Genomic DNA, 23,118 nt, shown 5'->3' with positions numbered 1-23,118 from the left:
ATAATAATGATAATGATAATGATAATGGAAATAACAAGAAATAATAATTAATGACAATTAATAATTTAAGAATAATAATAATAATAATAACAATAATAATAATAATGATAATAATAAACTGCAGAAGAATAAATAAAACGTGGGTGTTAATAAAAGACTAATAATTATAGTAAAACTTAAATGCATATTTTTTTAATTTCTCGAAATACCAGAAGTATAAATAGGTATTTCGGAGGAGATGCGGGACAAAATTGGGTGTCAACAGATGCCCCTCTTCGACCGGAGGTGATGTAAGAATCTTCGGGCGAAGAAGTTGACGTAGTAGCCAATTTTGTTTGGACTGACGAGTATGAGTTTGTAAGAAAGTATGATTTAGGAAAATTGATGGGAAATGTTATGAGGGCCGAAGGAATTATGGAAAATTATGGCCGAATCTCAGTTTCGAGTTGCCTACATATCTCGGGTTGCACGAGAATCAGGTCATGTGTAGTTCGAAAGTTTTTGTGGATTCACAATCTTGCAGGGGGTTGTAGACAAGTGACGCGAACGTTCAAGAATGGAACATACGCTTATAGCCTCCTAATTATGAATGTGGCGCGCAACACACTTTCAAGTAGGACTCTACTAGGCACGATGTGAATTCTTCAAAGATGCCCCAGTGTTGAGTTATGGAGACACTGGGGGTGTAGAAAGGAATATGAGATTGTGAAAAGAGTAGATTGAGTAGAGTTTTAGCGGAGGATGTGAAAGAGAATTTAACCTACGTATCACGTGTTTGTGGACATAGGCGGAATCGAGTTCGAGAGTAGATCCGTGACCTTTGCTTGTGAGTTTGGTATTCCTCTTCAGCAAATTTTCCCCAGTTCACTGCGTAAGATAAAGTTCCACGTTGTGTTGCGTCCCTGCAGGTTGTATTTTCTGCCAAAACTGAAATTCATGTCAAAATTAGTAATAACGTTGAGAGTGTAAAATTATAAAGAGTGTAAAATGATAATAAATATGAGTGTGGGAATGAAAATGAAGCCGTGTGGCCAATGTTGTCTCTGGTTGTCTTCATGGACTTGAATGAATGCGTGATGCGTATGTTGAGGATGTGATAATATCTCTAGTTGCATTTGAAGATGATAGTGATAAGGTCTCCGGCTGTCTTCCGGGACTCGATGATAAATGATATCTGCGAATTTTAAGGTAAATTCATTAAAGCGGTAAGGTAGATGATGAAATAAAGGAATGAAGTAAGGAGAAAAATAAGTGTGTAGCCGTTTGGCTTATGCAAGTGAGGCCGTGTAGCCGGGTGATGTCTCCGATGGTTGTCGGGACTCAATGATATGCTGATGAGGTTGTATAGCCAAACGATGTCTCCGGTTGTCTTCGGAGGCTCAATGATAATTCCTGTAAAGTTCAGGGTAAAATTGTTAAAGTTGGTAAAGTAAATGATAAAGTAGAGAGTAAAGTCAAAGTGTAGCCGTCTGGCTTATGCGTATGAGGCTGTGTGGCCATGCGATGTCTCTGGTTGTCTTCAGAGATTTGATGATGATTCCCGTAAAGTCCAGGATAAAGTTGTAAAGTGGATGATGTCTCCGGTTGTCTTCGGAGGCTCCAATGATAATCCCTGTAAAGTTCAGGGTAAAGTCGTTAAAGTTGGTAAAGTGAATGATAAAGTAGAGAGTAAAGTCAAAGTGTAGCCGTCTGGCTTATGCGTATGAGGCCGTGTGGCCATGCGATGTCTCTGGTTGTCTTCAGAGATTTGATGATGATTCCCGTAGAGTCCAGGATAAAGTTGTAAAGTGGATGATGTCTCCGGTTGTCTTCGGAGGCTCCAATGATAATTCCTGTAAAGTTCAGGGTAAAGTCGTTAAAGTTGGTAAAGTGAATGATAAAGTAGAGAGTAAAGTCATAGTGTAGCCGTCTGGCTTATGCATATGAGGCTGTATAGCCGAATGACGCCCCCGGTTGTCTTCGGGGACTTGATGCTATGTCTCCGGTTGTCTTCGGGGACTTGATGTTGTGTCTCCGGTTGTCTTCGGGGACTCAATGATAATTCCTGTAAAGTTCAGGGTAAAGTTGTTAAAGTTGGTAGAATAAATGATAAAATAGAGGGTAAAGTCATAGTGTAGCCGTCTGGCTTATGCATGTGAGGCTGTATAGCCGAATGATGCCCCCGGTTGTCTTCGGAGACTTGATGCTAATCCCTGCAAAGTTCAGGATAAAGCCGTTAAAGTTGGTAAAGTAAATGATGAAGTAATGGATAAAGTAGGGGTAAAGTAAGAGTGTAGCCGTCTGGCTTATGCATATGAGGCTGTATAGCCGAATGATTCCCCCGGTTGTCTTCGGAGACTTAATGATAATCCCTGCAGAGTTCAGGATAAAGTCGTTAAAGTCGGTAAAGTAAATGATAAAGTAATTGGTAAAGTAAAGTGATGGTGTAGCCGTTTAGCTAATGCGGAAGAGGCTGAATAGCCAAATGATGCCTCCGGTTGTCTGCGGAGATTAATGTTGATTCCTGTAAAGTTCAGGGTAAAGTGGTTAAAGTAGGTAAAGTAAATAATAAATAACTGACAAAGTATGGAGTAAAGTGATAGCATAGCCGTTTGGCTGATGATGTTGACGGTATCGTGACAGGCCAAACTAATGACACGTAATCTTGATTTAATTCGTCTTCAATCTCGACAACCTGCAAAATAGGTATATTTATTAATAAAGTCATAAAGTTATTGTGATAAAAATAAAATTAAAGATAAAGTTAGAAATAAAGCCGTTTGGCTTTTGAGGGAGGCCATAATGAGCCAAATGATGCTTTTGGCCTTGATTGATAGACTTGACTTTTGATCTCGCGATTTTAGGTTCCTGCACTCAAAGAAAAATTCTTAGTTTGGGAGGGGGAAGTTGATTCGTGTTGACTCGAAGCTTGACGTTGTTGGCGCTCCATTTGTCTTGTTTGTTTGGATCTTGTGATCTCCGTTCAAGCCTCGGTCGATGAACAGTGGTGAAATAATTGAAAGAAAGTATTTCATTTGAAAGGTAGGTATGTAAGTATATGTATAAGGAAATATAACTATACGTATATAAGTTGTGAAATATGTATATGTAAACGTATATATGTAAGGAAAGATATATATATGTAAATGTACATATATGTAAGTTGTAAAATATTCTGCCAACTTCGGATTGTGACACTTCTAAAGTAATTGGTCTATAATAACTTCATGTCTGGTGGCCTCCATATTGTCGATGTCCAACCGTTCTTTCGTCTATATTTTCCAAAATATGCCCCAGTTTTGGGTTCAGAAAGGGTATGCTAAACTTATGTTGTGGTGTGACCGAACCTTATATAGGTTGCCTACGTATCCCTCCAAGGGAATCAGGTCAGAACGTAGTTCGTAAGGTATATAAGAATGGTTTAAAATTTTCTAATAAGGGACCGAACCCGATCTGGATTGCCTACGTATCCCGCCATGGGAATCAGGTCAGCGTAGTTCTGTTATATCTAGGGTAAAGGGTTTGTTGGATTTTATCTAGGGGTGACGGGTCTGTATGTTGATAGTCTTTGTGTAAGGATTTTTTTTTTAATTTTCTGTTATAGCGCAACCGAACCCTATGTGGGCTGCCTACGTATCTCACCATGAGAATCAGGTCAGAACGTAGTTCGTATGCATAAGATATTTTGGACTTTTGTTCTAAATGCAACCGAACCCTATGTGGGCTGCCTACGTATCACCCATGGGAATCAGGTCAGCGTAGTTCGTATATAAATGGTAAAAGGTTGCAAACTAGGTTGTCTAACCTAATGTCGTACTTTGATTTCTTCTTGAATTGCTAGCTTTTAGGCTTATGTTATCACCTATCGGCTATTTCAATTCTTGTGAGTGGAATCTTGTCTTGTCCCCCTAGTTTCTTTGTTACTCTCTCGGAATGTGTGTTGTCTATTCGTACATTTCATGTCACAATCGTAGAGTTGACAGTTTTGATAAATAAAGTAGAAAATAGATGATTAAGAAAAATCAGAAATGCATTCATAGTTTTGCAATTCAAGCTTCCACAAGGTGAAGCAAAACAAACAAAATTTTGAGTACGGTTCAAGCATCAATAAAAGAAAACAAGTTCACTACATGTTCATGCTACCAAGGCTCCCGACGGATCGAGGACGGAGTACAAGTCCAATTCTTCAGAGTCTTTCCTGGTTCGGCGCCCCATATTGTCAGTGCCTTGGTGTTGCGAGTAGTTGTATTGGATTGTTCCCACGAGAGCGACAAAGTTGTTGATCTGACTCTTTCCGCACTGGACTCCTCTAAATCTTGGTATTTCCGTGAGCAGGCAAAGGATTGTTGACCACATTGGGCTTAGCTTCAGCGAGCTGAATTACTCTTTCCTTAATCAGGGCTTCGATTTTGTTTTTAAGCCCATAGCAATCTTCAGTGGCGTGCCCAACAACTCCAGAGTGGTATGCGCAGCTTTTGGAACCATCAAACCATTTTGGGATAGGCTCGGGAATTTTTCCTTCAATCGGTTGTATTATGCCTGCTGCTTTCATTCTTTCGAACAATTGAGCCAAGGGTTCAGCGATCTGAGTGTAATTGCGGGTGTTTTTGGTGTCAGGGTTTGGACGAGCTCTAGGTATAGTATGTGGTCGATTTTGGTAAGTTGGAGCTTGGTTGGGTTGATACGGGCGTGGGTTTTGATGCGGAGGTGCTCGGGGTTGGTAGTAGTTTGCTTGGGTGTTGTAAACGGGGTAAGGAGGTAGTGGAGCTTGGTAGGGTTCAGGGTAGTGGTAAGGGTGGAAAGTTTGTTGTGGGTGGTTAAAGTATGGAATGGCTTGGCTCGGCTCATGTCCTTGAGCGTTCATGACTGCAGCGACATCTTCCTTCTTCTTTTTAATCCCGTTGATAGAACCAGATTGTATAGCTTTGTTCATTGCTTGTAAAGCAATAAGATCCTGAATTTTCCCCGATTTGATTCCTTCTTCCAGTGCTTCTCCCATTCGAACAACTTCTGTGAATTTTTGTCCCATCATACCTATCATTTTCTCGTAAAATATGCCAGCCTGGCATTCAATGAAGGTAGCAGTCATTTCCCTATCATTCATCGGAGGTTGAACCCTGGCTGCTTCTGACCTCCAACGTAACGCATATTCGCGGAACGTCTCAGTTGACTTCCTGGTTAACTTAGTCATGTAAACTCTATCTGGTGTGATATCGGTGTTAAAACTGAACCTGTCCATAAAGTCTTGCGCCATGTCACTCCAACCACGCCATTTACGGACATCCTGTTGTGTATACCAAGTAAGTGCTTCGCCAGATAAGCTTCTTATGAAGAGCTTCATCCTTATGCTCTGGTCTCTACCCACTCCAACCAGTTTGTCACAATAAGCCCTTAAGTGTGTATGAGGGTCGCCTGTTCCATTGAATGTATCAAATTTTGGCGGTTTGTAGCCTACGGGTAAATCGACGTCAGGTTGGACACAGAGATCTTCATATTCTACACTCTTAGTTCCCCTAGCAACTTGAAGGTTTCTCATTGCTTCTTTGAGACTGTGGATCTCTTTTAGCAACATGTTATCTGCCCCTGCCTTTGCATCCTTTTCCATTTCTTCGTACTGATCTACTTCGGGTTGGAACCTGACCGTTACTGGATTGGTAAAGGCTTGTGTTTCTGTGGCGTATACTGGAGGAACATATTGTGCATTAGGGGTGGCAAAGTGTGCCCCGTGTATATGCTGGGTTGGATAAGTTTGGGCGATGGGGGTGTTCTGGACCGGTGGTGGTGTGTTATAAGTAGTGTTTATAGGTGGTTGATTTGGTGGGTTTAGATGAATGGTTGTGGGTAGTGGATTGGTGTTGGTGGGTAAAGGAGCATAGGGAGTGCGAACTGGCGATTGACTTGGGGGGTTGACGGGTGGTGGATTATGAGTAGCATAGGTAGCGTAGGTGGGTGGTTGATTTTGTGGAAGAGTATAGGCGGATGATGGATTTGGTGGATTTGCGGGGGTGATCGGAGGTAAGTTGTTGTTAGTAGGTGCATTGTTTTGGGGAGGAAAATGCTCAGGAACTGGGGATTCGAGTGATGGGAAACGAGGTGGTTCTGGTGCAGTATTGCTAGGTTCAGAAGGTGAATTTTGGAGTGTGATGGATAAATTGGTCAAGTCCCTAACCCGATTTAGTTCTCCACGTAGATTCTCAATTTCTTGAGTCAGGCGGGCGATATGTTCATCCCGTTGAATAGCAGTTCCATGTTCGGAAGTTTCAGGCGGATTGCTAGCGATCACGAGGTTTTCTACACCAGTTGGAACAGATGCGGCCGGATCAGACATAGTAATTTCATTTCCTTGGACAGCCCAACTACGTTCAGGTAACGATGACGTCTTTGACCTCGTGATGTAAGGATGGTCGGCCATCGAGCGTCAACACGAATCAACTCTCTGTTCGGGAATAATATAAAATAGACATACAGTATAAACGATGTTAATCTCATGAACATATCTAGGTAAAGTCATGGTCACGTAAAGTCGAGTAAGGCATGTAGCGAATAATTTATCAAGTAGAGTCAAATAAGTTATCAAACAAATGTAAACGATTATATCAAAACAACTAGCACGTCCTAATATGCATGTGACCTCTTTGCGCCAGAGGTGGGCCTAACGTTGTTTAAAGGATAAAATGTGCCATAATATGTCATCCCGTTGCTTTGATTATTTAAACAAATTCTATTTCCCCAACAATAAAGTACAAAAGTAATGTAACGTTTATTACATGTCAAATGAATACAACATAAAGTGTTTCCTAATCTAAATTAAGTGAATACAATTTCCTATGTCTAAATCTCAGCCCCGCTTTTGTGATGTCATTGATCTTCGTCATTTGTTGTACTCCAATGCAAATGCATACCTGTCATAGAAATGTTATTCATTCCCTCCTTTCCTAAAGTTTAATTAATTAGAGCGAATAGTCAATATTTAGGCACAGTTATCCTTCAAACATGCATATAAAGTATGATTGGTATCACTCGGGGTCGTGAACCCGCTTGGACGTTTGGGTAAAGTCATCTAATGGATTTAATACACCAAGGGTATTAAACCTCCTAGGTCATGAAATGTATGCTCTTAATAAAGGGTGTTGGTTTAGCTCTATCTTAGGCTGACTAAGAGTTGGCTTCCTATGACACAAGGTTCTCCCAAGCGGACAACTTGGGAGTGGAAAGTCTGTGGCCGTCGACTGCACCGCCGATCGACTAAATCCACAAGATCGATCCAACTAAAAGGTAATTTAATAGTGAACGGGCGCGAACCGCGAAGCCGTTTTAAGTGTGTGAATATGTGTGAGTTTTCCAGGAGTGAAAGAAATTTGAACGGAATGACAGTTTATCAAAGCAGTAACACATAAACAGTTTATATCAAACAAACAATTAATAGCAGATAAACAGTTATAACACGTGAAAATAGTTTAAGAAAATAAAGTTAGCACACAAATCCTAATTAAATATAAATCCGTTATGGTTAGAACCTAAGTGATTCCCCAGCGGAGTCGCCAAGCTGTCACACCCCATTTTTACCCCGGAGAGTTAAAATTTAGAGTATGACGTATTGGAGATTCCTATGTTTTTTTGTTTTGTTTAATTTAAGGAGTCGCCACCTAATTATTTACGGTGAATTAGGACACCTAAAGTTCATTAAAGTTGTGTCTAAAGTTAACTCTGTTAAAATCTGCGAAACTTAAGATTCTAGGTAAGGGTTCAATTAGTCTAAAGGGAAGGTATTAGGCATCCTTTAAGACCCATTAACAATGGTTAACCGACCGGACTAAAATTTAATTAGGCTGAGTGTAAATTGTAAAAATTATGTATTAACCTATAGGTAGTCAAACTAGGAAAAGTGGGAATTGGCGTTTAAAAGTGAAAAGCAAGGACTAAAATGTCTTGTGAGGTTTTAGCTTCTTGTTGATAAAACTTCTTTCTTCATTGGGTATGATAATCTTTCTAGTCCCTCACAAATAACGTTAATTTTAAAACATAAAGGGAATTAAATTCTAGATACCCTACGATTGTTTCAAATACAGCTCCTTTAGAACTAAAGATGGAATTGGTTTGTTTCCACACTATGATAAGGTTAAGTGACTTTTTTTTTTTGCTAGTCTTGGCCCAAACGATCAAACAGAAGACAAATACCCCAAGCATTAAAAAAAAAAGAACTACCAATGACAGACAAACGTTCATAATGAACAGGCAAACATGACATTCACATGATAAGCAACAAAAGGGGATTGTGACAGAATGCTCTATCCTCGCCCTCTTCATTTCTGTCCGGGTGTGAGGAACCAGTGAAGGCTATATGTGGTCCTGATTCTAGCGGCTACGGATATTGAGTCTCGGCGCGAGACTGCTTGCGGCGATGAGAGTCCTTTACAAAGACCCCATTTCGCTCCCGAAGAGGATACATGCGAGAAAGAGGAAAAGATGAAGATTAGCATACAATTCAATTATAAACGAAATAAGCACATTCATATATGTGGCATTACAGCACACAACCAATTGATCAATGAAAACTCTCAAATAATTTGAATACAATGTCCTCTCCATCGAGTCGAATATCCAAAAGAACAGAATATCAAGCACACAACTAGGGTTAAAACATGATATCAGAATATCAAGCATATACTGGAGGCTAACCATTTAGAAGATTTTCATATAAATATCCCAAGTTCATTCATGAGACAGAGAATAAAAAAGGGGATATCATTTTGTTCAAATAACACATTGCTTGAGAATCCTAAAGGGCATGATATCTTTTGTTATACAGATTCAGCAGAATAGTCTACATTATACATAACGGTGAAGTAGTTTTCTCGTAAAAATGTTAACGACACGCTACATACAACACATTTTCCATAAGTTATAAGTATTCTTTAGACAAGTAAAAGAACAAAAAAAAAGTACTAATGTGTATCTTAATATGGACAGGAAACACACATAGAAGATCATTTTTTAACTGGAAAGAAAAAAAAATAGTTCATGCTTGCACATAAGCGGTGAAACAGAGATGAAGAGGGGAATTACAGGACATCACACTGTGCATAAATCATTTGCAAATCTCATTTTAATATGAGATTTCGCAGCTCTTTTTTAAATCTTAATTCTCAAACCTATAGGATTAGTCCAAGAAAAGCACTGAACAACTTCATAAATAAGTCCAAACATCAGACCACCCAAATTAAGCATAGACATTTGAATGTGTTACCAACAACAAGAATCAGAAACTTACAGCTTTGAACAGACGATTGAAACACGAAATCGACACTAAATACTTGAAACATCAAACCTCAGAATTTCAACAGATTCATCAGAGCAAACAAAACCAGAATGCAATAATATAAATAAAAATGGATCTAGATCCATATAGGAGAAGCTGTTTTAGGCTGACAGAATATAAGTGGAGTTTTAATGAACAAATTTTCACATACCCTGTATACAAGGCAACATACACCAAAATATATTCAGCATTGCACATACCTGTATATCCTATGTATAAGTTTTATAGTATCTTTGTAAGACAATACATTGAAGAGGGCAGACTTTTACCAGCATTATTGTTCCATTATTAATCTTTCCAACTTCACATTTAACTCAGTCATTTCATTCATATTCTTAGATGATTGAATGGGGAGGGAACATCCTTGAAGGGAATCTCAACCTACAAACTCATGTTTAATGTATACACTGTCTAGAACTACCAGAGGTTTGACCTAAATACCAGGTGTACAAAGCCTGTTACCAATTCCTAGTTCATTTTATTCAGTTGATCATTAAGAAAACAGCACAAATTTTCATTTGTTGGCTCTCATTTTAATCTTAGGGCCTCAGGCTCTAACTGGTAGGCTAACACATCTTTTAAGATGGGGCACAGTTAAATTATCATGTATACACTAGTATTCAAACAAAGTTAAGTAATAATATCATTCGAGAATACTTGAACTGTTATGATTTCAGTTTCTGTAACTAAATGCCCTTTTCCTAATAAGGTAAGAAACTAAACAATGTTTCAATGTCAACTAGGAGATGTTCAAATATGGTCACATTCATTCCCACAAATTATCCCTTTACATCTGATACTCAAACAGACACACATCAACACACATTAAGGCTTAGATAACCAATTAATTTATATGCTAAACATATATAGACCTATACAAGCCGAATCCTAGCAGGAACTGGCACAGTCATCTATTAATATTAATGAAATATTAAACCAAACCAACAGCTACCTATCGAACCAATGAAAACACTTCAACATATGAGACAGGCAGGAAAGTATTTAAGCTACTAATAAACAGATAATGAAGAGAGATTTACTGACCTTTTGTGGGTACAGTGAAGTGGGTCTCGAGATCTCGAATCTACCTCGACTCCAAAGTGAAAGCCGAATTTATAAAAGATGAATAATTTAACACTTCAAATGAGTGTTTTCCGATGTAGTGATAGCAATATGAATATTTCAAGAGGGATTAAGGTGGCTGAATCAAACTCTCACAAAACAGAATCCGAATAAACCCAGATTTAGAATAATAACGAAAATATAAAAAGTGTCGGATCCCCCCAAAATCCCAAAGATCCCCCCTTTCAAGAATCAATTTACATAGATTTATAGGGTTTTGTTTTGGTTTAAGAGAAGAGAGAGAGGAGCGTATGAGACAAGGATGAGTGGGTGACAGAGGCGCGAAGATGAGGGGACAAGGGAGTGTGGATGTGCAGAAGAGTGGGGGGAACGTGGGGCGTGCGGGTGAGAGATGGAGAAGATGACAAAGAAGAGGGAAAAGAAAGAGAAAGAGGAGGGAGATGGAAGGGGGCGGCTGAAGATGGGAATGGAGGCGATGAGGCGGAAATGAAGGAGAGAAAAAGGGAAAAGAAAAGAAGAGGAAAAGAAAGAGGCGGAAATGAAGGGGAAACCCTTTTAGGGTTTCCCTTAATTTGCTGAAAAAAATGAATTGGACCCGGTCCATTTGTGGACCGGGTCAAATTTAGACTGGATATTTAAAAGAATGGACTAGTAAATTAAACATGGATTGATCTAAAAAATTGAGATAAAATATGGTCTAGTCCAAAAATATTAGGAATTAATCGGACTTTGATTTGGGGGCCGGTAAGTCAAAATACGGACTGAGTGCAAATAATAGTTTGGCTTCTAAATTTGAATAAGAGACACATTTTGATTAACGATGTACTAAGGGTGCCAGAATATCACCTAATACGAAATATGTAATTATAAAAATACCCGGGTAAAAAATTATATGATGTTGCAAATGACCGTGCAATAATATTTAATAACAAACGCTATCATTTAAATGTGCTAAATAAATGCGATGTGTGTGAGGAAGTTAGTAGAAATGTCGAGAAATGCAAGTTTCAATAATACTAAATAATAGTAGCAAATAAATAGCGGTAGTAATACTGCTAAATAACAATGATAATGGTAATAATGATAATGTTGATGATAATGGTGATAATAAATATAATAATAATGGTAAATAACAAACATTGATAATTAAAAAATGATAATAAATTATTAATAATAACAATAATGGGGTAATAATAAAATAATAATGATAATAATAATAAGAAATAATAATTATGATAATAATAATAATAAATAACAATTATTGATAAAATAATGATAATAATTAATAATAAAAATAACGATGATAATGATGATTAATAATTGATAACAAATAACGCTGATAATAATGATTAGTAATTAATAATAATAATAATGATAATGATAATGATAATGGAAATAACAAGAAATAATAATTAATGACAATTAATAATTTAAGAATAATAATAATAATAATAACAATAATAATAATAATGATAATAATAAACTGCAGAAGAATAAATAAAACGTGGGTGTTAATAAAAGACTAATAATTATAGTAAAACTTAAATGCATATTTTTTTAATTTCTCGAAATACCAGAAGTATAAATAGGTATTTCGGAGGAGATGCGGGACAAAATTGGGTGTCAACAATATGCATGAAAAATAATCATGCTGAGAAGGACTGACAAAAAAATTGTAAGTTTAAAGAGGTGCAAGCACATATGGCACAAGAGGAAGAAAATCTTCTCTAAAAGTCAAAGAGAAGGCAAAAAAATAAAAAAATTGGCAGGTTAATGAGAAAGTGCATCAACAAAATTAAAATGTTGCAGAGAAAGTCTCCAACGATTGTGAAGGTTGAAGAGAAAGTGCTTCAACAATTGAAGATTGATGAGAAATTGCACCAACAAAATTGGAATGTTGAAGAGAAATGCTCCAACGATTGTGAAGGTTGAAGAGAAAGTGCTTCAACAATTGAAAATTGATGAGAAAGTGCATCAACAAAATTGGAATGTTAGAGAGAAAGTACCCCAACGGTTGAAGGTTGAAGAGAAAGTGCTTCAATAATTACAGGTTGGTGAGAAACATCAACAAATTGGAATTGTTGGAGAGAAAGTACCCCAACGGTTGAAGGTTGAAGAGAAAGTGCTTCAATAATTGCAGGTTGGTGAGAAGCATCAACAAATTGGAATGTTGGAGAGAAAGTGTTCCAATGATTGTGAAGGCTGAAGAGAAAGTGCTTCAACAATTGAAGGTTGGTGAGAAAGTGCATCAACAAATTGGAATGTTGAAGATCTGCTTCAAAAATTGAAGTTTGAAGAGAAAGTACTTCAATAATGGAATGTTGGAGAGAAAGTGCTCTAATGATTGTGAAGGTTGGAGAGAAAGTGCTCCAACAATTGTGACGGCTGAAGAGAAAGTACTTCAACAAATTGGTAGATGGTATCTGACGGTTGAAGAAAAAGTGCTTCAACAATTGATGGGTTGGAAACAAGTGCCTCGGCAATTTGAAGATTGTGACAAGCGGATCAACAATTAGATATACAATTTTGAATTACGGGAAAATGTTGAAAATAATAATTCAAAATTGTAGGAAACCAAAGTTGGTTAAGATTTGATATTTTAATCCATGTCTAGTTAGGATTTATAATCAAATTAATATAGGAATAGGTTTTCCTGTTTTGAGTTAAAGTAAGTTTTATACTATTATAAATAGAATGCTGCTAGCTATTTTCATAACAAGAGAAAACGATAGATGTTTTGGAGATTGTAGAGAGCATTTAGAGATTCATAAAATTTATAAATAAAATAGTTTCCTTCATATTTTCACATGTTAAGCTATATCTATGCAAATTTTTTTCTTACTGATGCATTGCATAAACCTGCAAAATTCAACGCAATCTCTGTGAATGTCAAGAAAGGAGTTTAATCTCAAACGATTGAGAAGTTCTGATAATTACAGCGCAAAGATAAGAAACTATTTTTCCATCATTTTTTTATTATAATCTATGCTTTTTTGAAGTTAGATTTTAACGGATCGTTACACTGGAGGTGCTTTGGGCGATATACTAACCGACAGGTTAGCCATCAACCAGCCTTTTAACGAAAGAGTACTGCAGCTAGAGAAAGTTTTTCTATAATTTGTTAGTTCGTACAGAAATTTGATTTTTTTTTATTAAGTAAAAGAGTAATTAAGATGTTGATAGGATTAGAATGAATTTCTGGAGCTTTATATATCTTCATTGCCTGGGAGAGAAGGGTGAAAAGGTGCAGTCTCACAAGAACATTTTCACTGCTGATTTTTTCCTTTAAATCTTTGAGTATTATTTTGCCGTGAAATCTCTTTAGTCATGGAATTGAATTCGATTTGTTCATTATTGGTTCAATGGGGCTTTCACAAAAAACTTCAATGAGGTATCTTGAGAGGATAATGGATATTTTCTGAACGAATATTATATATTAGAAGTAAATTGCATTTTAATTAATGTGACATATATTTCGTAATTGATTAGTTATTCATGTGTTATTTTTGGATCAGTTAAATACAACATAAGCCAAATGATAACAATTGATAATTCAAAATTTTATGTTGTTAACACGAAAGATATTTTAAGATCTTTTGGGCCTTTTTGTTTATTGTGCTACCGTTTGTGTCATTTTTATTCTTACTAAAAATGTTGACGATGCTTTTATTTATATTTTCTGTTAATTTAATTTTGAATATTTAAGTTTCGCAAAAATAATTGAATTTATAAACTTATGTTCATAGTTTACCTTATGAAAGAATTTATAAACTTTTGTGCATAGTTTACCTTATGAAAGAAAAAATAAAGAAGATTTTAAATTTCACAAAATATACTTCGTGATTACTTTTAAATTTTGAGTGTTAAAAAGTTTAATTATAATTCTAATGATGAGTCTTTTATGACCTCACGAAGTGCGGATAAATTCACTAGTTACACTATAAAGTCATATTTTCTGTGGGATCGATCTTTCATGTTATGTTATAACATAACATGTTCTCTATAACAATTTCGTTATAAAAAGGTTTAACCGTATTTCAAAAGATTTTTTGCTTTAAAAAAAATGAGGATGATTTTTTGTGTCAATTTTATCTTTATTCTAATTACTGTGGAAAGAGATTGATAGTAAAAGTAAGAAATAATAATAAATTGTGATCAAGAATAAATAAGAATAATTAAATTAAATTATCATTTTAATTAATATTTTCTTAGGGGGCATGCAAAAATAAAAGAGACAAGTAAAAAAGGAAACGAATAGCACTATATATATTTATCAACTTTATAGATTAACTTTCTATAATATTTGTCAATGTCAATTTATTGTCCATAGTTAATTTAGATTCGAACGTTTTCTGTTCTCTTATGTCATATTGAATGCGTCGCTTAGCCTTATGTCACTGTGTAGATGTAATAATTAAACCATGCTAGACTATGAAAATAAGAAAAAGCAAAAATGCGTTTTTAATATGATAAACTGTAGTTTTAGTGCTCTTAATTAATTTAACAATCGTTGATAATCAAGTCTTGTAACTAACGCTAGCCTGGTACGTTTGTTCCATATATTGAGATAAGGATATAAGGTCTTCGATGTATAACGTATTTTATCTAGAAAGAGTCCAAATTAAAGGTACACGTATAATTTTAGTATTTGTATATTAAATATGTTGAGCGGTATCACAAGGAGCGAATTCAGAATTGATTCGCTTCACCATTCTTGGTCGCGTGCATGTTGAGGAAAAATATTGATTATGTGTGTAAATTGAAAAACATGGTAACATGGATGCAATGTATTGTGTTGGACTATATGTTTTAAGTTCCCATTTTTTGTTTCTTTATTTATTTTGTTTTCAACTATATGTCATTCACAAACAATGGAGTATGAGGTCCATACATAATGTGTTATTCATGATGCCCAAAAATATGTTGCATTTTCCAAAATCACACAACATTAGTTAGAAAAAAGATGAGGAAAAAAAAAAGGTTATTTGATAATACAACTTCAACCATGACTCGATTTCGTGCTACAATGGTCTTGCTATCATTGCCATTGCTTTCAGAGGTCAAAATGTTGTTTTGAAAATAGAGGTTTTATTAAGTCTTTCGCTTTATTATTGCGACGCTCAAATGCATGTCCATGTGTCTGAAACTTTATTCATTGAAATTCATGCAGGGAACTTTACGTGCACATCCAAAACAACCCACACACACTAGTATGTGGAGAGGAGTCATATCATCATACTCTTTGATCGCCATGTGTTGATTTTCCCTAGCTATTGGGCGGTATTGGGCCTATGGAAATCTGGTAAACCATTTTAATGTTTTTCTTTTTTATATTTTTTACATTAATACTAAGTATGGTTATCCAATCAATCAGAATTTTGTTGAAGGGGAGTAGTAATATTTTTCTGATGATAAAAAGTATTATAATGGTTTGCAGATGCCTGCGAATGGAATTATAGCTGCAATTGGCAAGTACTACCAAGAGAGCACGCCAAAGTGGTTAATAGGCACAATATACATGATGGTGGATTGGTGGTGATCCATTGCTTATGCAGGTTCCAACTCTACGCCACTTGGGAAAGAACATATGTAAGCAGGCAGCACAAGGCGTGCCCAAGGTGACTCCAATCATGTATCAAGCTCTTCTTTGGCGGATGGACATATTTTATATCGGTGGCATTCCCGTTCTTGGGAAGTTTGGCTGCCTTTGTGGGTGGCATAGCACTGCCATTGGCTCTGGATTACCCCATGGGCGGAGCCACCCTAGTCGAATGGTGGTCCGGTGCACACCCTTCGCCGGAAAACTATGTGGTCTACAGAGATTACATGTTAGCTATTATGAATGTATATTTAGTTTTGCACACACTTAACACAATTGAGAAGAAAATTTGAACATCCTTCGCCAAATTCCCGACTCCGTCACTGTCACTTTAGCCTTGCCTCATGTGGATTGCTATCAAGAAACCCCGTTCAAGCAGCTTCATGTGGTGTCTTAGCACGTTTCTTGGCTGTTTGGGCACATTTATCAGTGTTGTACAAGTTGCTGGTGCAGTATGGAATCTCGTGGTTAATGTATTGGAGGCTAACTTCTTTAGGCCTCAGTGAACAATTGTCGTAGGAAATACAAAAGCCATATTCTAATAGAGATAAAATAGTTAACTTACTGAATCGGTATCATTTTTGTTGCGAATTCAATTTTAAACATTTGTATTCTCATGTCCAAGTTTAACATAAGCAGTTAAGCACCATACAAACACAAAGAGCACGTAAACACTAAATAGTTGTGTTTCGCAACAGCAATGTTAGGAGACACTTCATTTTCTCAGTCGCGTATCAAAAACTTAGGCTTATTCTTGCTTGTGTTTGATGTGTTCCCTCCTTGCAATGATGAGACCACAGGATTTTGAAGGTGCTCTACATAGGCTGCACATCCCTGCTTCTATATTTCATTTTCGACCTCATTACAAAGTGGCAATTATATTAGCTTATTATGTACTGTAAATATTATTCCAGCCGCCATACATTACAAAAGTACCTTAAAGCTCCTCTGTCACCGTCAAGGTATCTCGCAACTACGAGGTCATATACGGCAATGTACACAGCCAGTATACGGTATAACTTGCTGAATTTCCTCCAGTCAAGTTAACTGTGTCACAGAACGTCATGCCAATATGAAATGGATAGAGATTAAGAGATGGGATGGGAAGACACAGCGATCAGACCAAACGATTGCGGAGACTAAACTGGCATTTATCTCAACTTCTCAAGTCTTAACACGCACACTTTTATTTGACCACTTTTTCTCCTTCATCCCTTTGGCACCTCAAAAGGGTAGCAAACTTGTTGCATAAAATATTTACTTTTGTTTTAGAAGAAGCAAATCATGGGTCCTGTGGCGTAGACAGTTAACAAGAATACAGGGTCAAAGGGATGTTTTTAAGTGATCTAATTTAAAGAAGTGCCATCACTTCAACCAAATAAATCATGCTCAAGCACATTTCTAATGTCTATCGCCAGAAGACTTTAACGTCAACCCAGGTCAGATGATGTGCCACCAACATACTCCTCAAGCACACACTAGCAGACCTATACAGGAAACGATCTTATTGTTTGTCTGCGATCTGCACTCAAAATTACAATCAAGTTAGCGACCATAGTTAACAAAAAGAAGATGCAATCTGCATGAAGTTGAAACAAAAGGAAGTTGAACTTAAGAAAAATCCAACTCATTAGTCAATTAATGGATCCACAGCTCCCACTTCTTACATAATCATAAATAAATTGCTTGCAGCCCTGACCATGATCACAAAATATTCATACTTTAGCAAAGCTCTTGCAGCATCCCTACAAGTAATTCTAAACCTTACAAGTGCATCTTGTAAAGACAAAGGCAGCCAAACGAGGGAAAAAAGAAGCCAACGTGTTAAAAGAAGAAAGTGCTCTGTTTGAGTCTTCTTTGAAAACCCCTACACAGTTCCCTACAGGTTTTCAAACATCCAGCAAGATATCAACCAGCATAAAGACATTTCCATCTCCCAACATTTTAGAAAACCAAAAGTGGGTTTAGGGGCACCACAACCCTCAAACTTCTGAGTCAATGAGCCCTTCAGGCTAACTACTGTCTGAAGAATTACCCCCCTGAACTTCTAAAGTTTGTTTTAACTCCACTAATTCAATTAGTCAATTAAGAGAAAAACTAAAGGGAAAGAGATTAACCGCTTCCACTGGAAACTTGCCAAATCTTATTCTTCTCAAATGGCACATTCATGAGGTGAATAACTAGAAACATGAATCAATTATAAGCATTTTCTCCTAGTCATCTATGGAACAAAATAATGAGCACTATGTATCAAGACAAGATAATGTAAAGCATAACTCCAATTAACCTAGAAAACATATTTGAAAAACTATGAAATTGGAGTGACATGGACATTGTATATTTTTGTGCAATGATAAACTGGAAAGAGGAAACATAATCGTTATATATGCATATTTGGAGTATCTACATGAATCAACTATGGCGAGGATAAATCAAAGAGTTTTTTTTTTCCGGTAACACTGCGAATATTTTTTATAACCTTTTTCTTCTTTTTGGTAACCAATAACACTGCCAAATTACCATTAATAAACAACAAATCAATACACCTAAAGAGCTCGTAAGATCTTTTTTTTTTTTTAACAAGTAGAGCAGCTAAGATCATAACCACCTTCTAGGAAAGGTGTTACAGATACCTAGGCCTCCAACCGACCTTTAATTACACAAAAGTTTTTGCAACAAACTATTACATCTATAAGCTTTCTTAGAAACTTTGAGTAGATCTATTCAGAGGAATCACTCTAAATCAAAGAGTTGAACTGTACTTATAAAAGATATTTTTTCCTTACAAGCCTCTTGTGAAAAAAATAAGAAATGAAACAAGCAAGTTAGTAAGGAAAATATAGGACAGACCCAAAGCTGCATCGAGAAGTGCTCGCAAAACTTGAAGACCAAAAATTTACCATTTTCCCAGCCTATATTAATGATCCAAAATTGTACAGTAACAGTAGTTACAACTTACAAGAACCTAATAGGCTTCCAACCACATTCACCTAGCATGGCTTTATTAAGCCCCACCGCAACCTCTTCAACAAGGAAGAAAAGCTAAATTGAGTATCAATAAAGACTGACAAAGTTTGAACACTCCTGACAAAGAAGAAAGTTAACTTACAGTGTCCCCACCTTCTCACAAAGATAGTAAAATGCCTAAATTCAAGGTTTCTTGTTTCTTTAAACACATTTAAGAAGTTACACTGATCATTATCAAAAATAAAATTAAAAAATTTACAATGACCTACCTTTAGAAATGTATTCTTAAAATGCCTCGTCTAAATTTCAGCTGTAGATCAGAATGACCTACCAGAGACTTTTCCATATAATGACTTTTACCAGATACAAGATCCTTTTACATTCACCGTCAAACATTAAATTTTACATCAGAATTGTAAGAAAGGTCGGAACATTATGTTAAATTAACATTATGTTAAATTCCTTCCTACTTGCAAAAATCATCTTTACAAAGAAATAGTCATCGAAGCAACAACTAATAAAAACACTTCTATGACGGGCACAAATAGGGCTTCTTCCTGAATATATTATAGGCCTTCAGACAGCCACAACCTACGAAGACAAACACAAAGAAGGATAGGCAAGCACATACAAAGTATAGAGAACCTAAACACAATTAACAACCAACAAAAAAGGAATGAGAGAAACGAGCATGCATAGTGATGTTGCATCGGAAAAAGCAGTAAAGCTCATTTAACTAAAATCCTACAGCGCGTGATTTCTTTCCCCAATATTAACATTCACCGAACTCCTGAACGTGTAATCTAGCAAGCAAAATATGGGATCACATAATTCATTAAGAGTTGTTCATTACAGAAACATTACTCAACTCATGTACTCACGAGACATATGAAGGACATTGAGCTTAAACACCATTTAGGATTCTAGACGTATAGAAGTAATAGAAAGACTTTCCAACATTAAAGACCACATCTCTTATCCATTTAGTCAGACTTCATTAAACACAAAGCACCTGGTTAAGAGGATTATCTGGAGATTTCTTCCATGGCTTCCAAATCAAGTCCTTGTACTGAGTGTGTCAAACCTGGCTTCTCCTCCTTCAGCCTACGTAGCTCAGCTTCCTCAAAAGCCTACAATTACCACAACAATCACCAAACGAAAACGTAAGTGTGCTACGTTATTAACATATGCTAGTACAAAGCGCAAACAGTATAGCAAGTTGATCTTTTAAGTAGATAATCTCCAAAAACTAAGAGTCGAACTCCTACTTGGAAACTACTATATTGAGCCTCTAGTAAAACAATCATTCAATCAATATCAACAAATAATATGCCTCAATCCTAAACAAATCGGAACCCATTATATGAATCCTCTATGACCATTCCGGCATATCCGACATTCGAGCCCATCATATGCAAAACAAAAGGATAGTTTTTCTTTTGGGCAGGATTCGGCACAACATAAACTTCAGTTAGCATTCTGCAGAGTCCTCAATAATCATTAGACCTAAATTCCGCAAATTTATTGAAGAACACCTTAAATGATGCCTTGAGTCTCTTCTCAGGATGCTTATCAACAGGCAAATTATCAGAAACAACCAATGAAGCAATAGCAGCCTCCACAGTACTAGCCACAATTGAATCATCACGATTCGTATTCGTCACAAGCACCAATTTTTCATGCTCATCCTCTACCGCCATACGGCTTTGTCTTCGCTTCTCCTCCTCCGGCTTCTTTACCAACGCTGCTTGCTCCTCCTCCTTCCTCCGCCTTAGCTCCACCTCCGTTACCTGATACACATAGTTCCAGAATTTTTAGTAGTCGATCCCACGTCAGCAAGAGTTAGTTAGGATTAGTTAGTCCCACTTGGCCATTCTGTTAGTCAGTTAGGAATAATAACTGATTCATTCATAGTAACTGTAAAATTAGTCGATTGCTATAAGCCTTGTATTACATTCATTCCAATTCAGGTATGAAAATATCTTGTTGTTCCTTTACTACTTCTTCTTCTTCTCCAATTACTCTATTCTCCATTTTCTCAAACTGTTAGCTCGAGCTTCCTCTGTTGAGCTCCTCTACAGTTCATTGAATTCTCAGTTAGTTATTTAACTGAAGGAAAATATTTTATTTATAAACTCGTAAATCCTTGAATGGCCTCTACCATTCTCCACAATATCTCTTTTGTTATAAATAAATAAATAAATAAAAAGTAGCTAGCAGCTTCCCTGTTTATAATAGTAGTATGTAACCTACTTTAACTCAAAACAGAAAAATCTATTCTATATAAATTTGACTAGGGAATAAATCCCCCTCTGTCCCAATTTAAATGCCTTACTTTCGTTTTTGGAATGTCCCAAAAAAAAATAATTAGAAAGTTTACAATTCAAACATATTACGTAGCAAGTTTATAACCACAAAACTCAAATGTCATTTTACTACATTATACATATTTTAATTTAGGACCACAAGATTAAAAAGTTTTCTAAATTTCTAAAACTTCGTGACGAAGCTATTACTAAAAAAGGGAAAAGGGTCAAAAATAACCCTCTACTTTGGAAAAAGGCTAAAAATATCCTCTGAATTTATTTTGGGTCAAAAATACCCCCAATATGTAGGTTTGAAGTTTGAGGGAATAAGAGGATCTTATGCATTATTATTTAGTTGTGTCAGGTTTAAATGATGAAACGGGTTTAAAAAAAAATTGGGTTATTTTGGGGGATAATTTCCGTCAAGACAGGGGTAGATTTGAAAACTTTAAGGATGAGAGGGATATTTTTGACCCAAAATAAGTTCGGAGGATATTTTTAGCCCTTTTTTCAAAGTAGAGGGGTATTTTTGACCTTTTTCCCACTAAAAAATTATAAAAAAATCAAATAAAACAATCAAAAGGGCGGGTTGAGTTATGACCTGCATTCTAATGCATTTCAACCCAATTCATTTTAGCCCAAGCTACGTCAACCCGTCCATTTATTAAGTATGCTCATTTTGAGTCTGCCCAAATTCAACTCAACTCGAACATTTGCCATCTCTAATTGCTATTCATTGAATTCTCGGTTAGTTACTTAACCCTGCGATATTTAGTTATCAGTTACCTTGGGTACAAGAATGGATACTCTGTTAGCTTTCTTTTCAGGTTTCTTCATTGACTTTTGGAGTTCTTTTACTTCCAGTTCAGCAAGCCGACGCGCCTCGGCTTTCTTCGCTGCTGCTTCGGCTCGCTTCTTCGCATTTCTTTGCGGCGGGTGATTTGGCTCCTTCGGCTTCACGCCAGTATTGTTCTTCTTTTTCTCGATTTTCGCGTTCTGATTCTGCAGTGCTTTTGCGAGCCCTCGCTGCCTCGGCTTTACTGTTTACTCCCATTTTCTTCGGCATTTTTTTTTTTACCAATTGAGTTAATTCCGATCAATCTCCGTTCGCCGATAATGTATCTATGTGCACTAGTGGTGTACAATGGTAAAAATTTATGTATTGTGCATTGATAGTATTTATATATATATATATATATATATATATATATATATATTTTATACTATCAATAAACATATGTAAATTTGCATTATCCCGCATATATATTGATTAACATTAATACATATACACAAATGTTATTTGTTTATTAAGTGAAAAAAGTAAAAAGAGTGTAAAAGTGATACGTGGCCAAAAACATAATTAATATTTACCACTTGAAATGACATCATTTGTTCTGATGCAATTTTTATGAGCATGGGCAAAATAAAGAAAATATGAATATATTTAATATTAAGCTACAGTAACATTACTTTTAACTAATGCAATTATTCAATAGCAAGTGCTTTGACCAAATTGCTCTTGGTTGCCCTTGGTGATCCACTTCTTCAACTCATCCTTTTATATAGTTTAGTTTTAAAAAAGGGAATTTGTCTATTACAAATTAAATTGCACCAATTGTCCTTCAAATGGGCTGGTATTTAATTTTTGCCTTTAGCAATTAATTTTAGGAATAATTTCAATAATATACAATGCAACATAAAATATTATATCCACGTAGTTATATTTTTAATTTACATCTGTATAGCCAACTTTTTTTACAATAGTGTTTATACACACGATATACAACATTATACACTTACTGTAAATAATGTGTCGATCTTATATAAAAGTGTATAATAATGTATAAAAGAGTTATTTTGGGTAA

At 36.1% G+C, this 23,118-nt stretch overlaps 1 pseudogene; it reads right to left on the bottom strand.

The window, feature by feature from the left end:
• Positions 1 to 19,751: 19,751 nt before the first annotated feature.
• Positions 19,752 to 22,402, bottom strand: LOC132606665 (uncharacterized; annotated as a pseudogene).
• Positions 22,403 to 23,118: the final 716 nt, after the last annotated feature.

The sequence above is a fragment of the Lycium barbarum genome, chromosome 8 (assembly GCF_019175385.1).
Source record: "Lycium barbarum isolate Lr01 chromosome 8, ASM1917538v2, whole genome shotgun sequence".
In the NCBI taxonomy this organism is placed as follows: domain Eukaryota; kingdom Viridiplantae; phylum Streptophyta; class Magnoliopsida; order Solanales; family Solanaceae; genus Lycium; species Lycium barbarum.
The sequence above is the reverse complement of the archived record's forward strand: the minus strand, read 5'-3'. Positions and strand labels throughout refer to the sequence as shown.